This window comes from Sinocyclocheilus anshuiensis, unplaced genomic scaffold, assembly GCF_001515605.1.
Source record: "Sinocyclocheilus anshuiensis isolate Anshui unplaced genomic scaffold, SAMN03320099.WGS_v1.1 C33069381, whole genome shotgun sequence".
In the NCBI taxonomy this organism is placed as follows: Eukaryota; Metazoa; Chordata; class Actinopteri; order Cypriniformes; family Cyprinidae; genus Sinocyclocheilus; species Sinocyclocheilus anshuiensis.
This window is the reverse complement of record NW_015621590.1, coordinates 1-1717: the sequence shown is the minus strand read 5'-3', so window position 1 is coordinate 1717 and position 1717 is coordinate 1. Positions and strand designations below refer to the sequence as shown.

General features: G+C 35.6%; 1 long non-coding RNA gene across 1 annotated transcript; it reads left to right on the top strand.

Annotated features, from left to right (window-relative positions):
- Window positions 1-679: 679 nt before the first annotated feature.
- On the top strand, window positions 680-1483 carry LOC107683233 (uncharacterized). Its single transcript, XR_001633694.1, has 3 exons — window positions 680-839; window positions 1080-1178; window positions 1390-1483. It is a non-coding gene; the product is annotated as an uncharacterized LOC107683233 (long non-coding RNA).
- Window positions 1484-1717: the final 234 nt, after the last annotated feature.

Sequence of the window (1717 nt, the reverse complement as noted above, 5' to 3'; positions counted from 1 at the left end):
ATCACTCTCAGATATTTATAAAAATATTACTATAATATTTATGTTAACTTATATTTCTAGTCATATCAGAATCAGCCTTTTGATGATTGGTTTGTCAAGCATTTTCAGTTGGACTGCGGTGTTCAATACAATTCAATAAAATTCAATGGAGCTAAACACAATTCAATGGAGCTAAAATCTATTACCATCCTGTAGTCTCAATTAATTTTTTAATTGTAGTTGAATGCTAGATTTTGCAATTATTTATTATACATATTTTACATTACCATACACATTATTGTCCTGTGTTGACGCACTAAATTTCAGAAAGTAAAAACACATTTAGTGGAATAATGGAAATAAACATAATAAAGCTTGTTTATTTTTTTCAATTCTACCACTTGTTTTGTCCTAATTTAACCATTCATTTGGCTTTATAAAAGAGAAGCATGTTGCTACACACAAAATTTACAGAGACAGCCCTGAAATCAGAACAAGAGCTTAAATCACAGAGATCTGATGAGTTTCATTCTTATCCAGAAATATTCTCTCTTGCCCATAGACCTAAAGAAAAGACTACAATGAATCTCTCTCTGTTCCTGTGCGAGGGATTACCCATGTGACTCTTTTAATGTCAGTAATGCCAGCTGGTCATACGCTCTCGGTCTGTAAGTCCCTGTGTGCGGGATTGTGGCGCATCTGCGTGTGATTTCTTTTATGTGAGCATACGTGTCTTGTTTTCCACAGCACGGCTGCTATCCAGTTCACCTGGTCTCACATAACAGTCACACGGAGGCAGCGCTCACTCCACAGGGGGCAGACGGCAGCTACAAAGGTGGCCTGGAAGATGTAAACTCATGGTCTATCTCTTTTACTTTTCTTTTTGTGTCTGTGTTGACCATTATTCCCTTGAGAGAATGATAAGAAGGCTTAAGCCAATATTTTTGTGATTTATGCCAAGGCCACAATTTGCAATCTTCTAGCGAGTTTTAATGTGGCTGATGTATGACCTCTGGTGGCCTTTGCGCTTAGATAGAATATATGGCCACACAACAGTGCTAAATGTTAAATCAAACTGGATGTGTTTTTGTTTTTTCCAGGGTCATCAGACAGCCCTGCACCGGGCAGCTGTTGTGGGAAACCGTGATGCTATCTCTGCCCTCATCCATGGAGGCTGTGCACTTGATCAACAAGACAAGGTCTGTTCATTTGTAATCAATAAATCATCTTTTTGTTTCATCATGAATATTAATAACAGAACTGTTGTAATTTAAACGAATCAAGATTCAAGGATCTTGTTAGCTGTAAATAAACCTGTCAGATGTAAAAATCCTGACTATCGTACATGGGAATTTTGTTTGTTTGTTTGTGTTAAAATCAATGCTATAGAATCTGATTTTCTTTCATCAGGAAGGAAACACTGCTTTGCATAAGGTATCATGGCATGGCTTCAGTTCATGTGTAAAGCTACTGGTCAAAGCTGGAGGCAATGTCCAAGTGAAGAACAAAGTAAGTCAATATTTTCCATTTACTTTAGGATTAAACCAGATTATCTATTTAAAAAATGTCAATTTTCTTTAGTTTCTTTAGAGACCCCAACAAATATTCTGAACAGCAAAAATGTCCTTCCTATATTTATGCATTTCATTTTGAAACAGGAAGCCCAAAAGCCATACAATTTAAAATTTATTATTATTTAAAAAAAAAAACTTTTTTTCATTTAGACAACAAAAGGAAC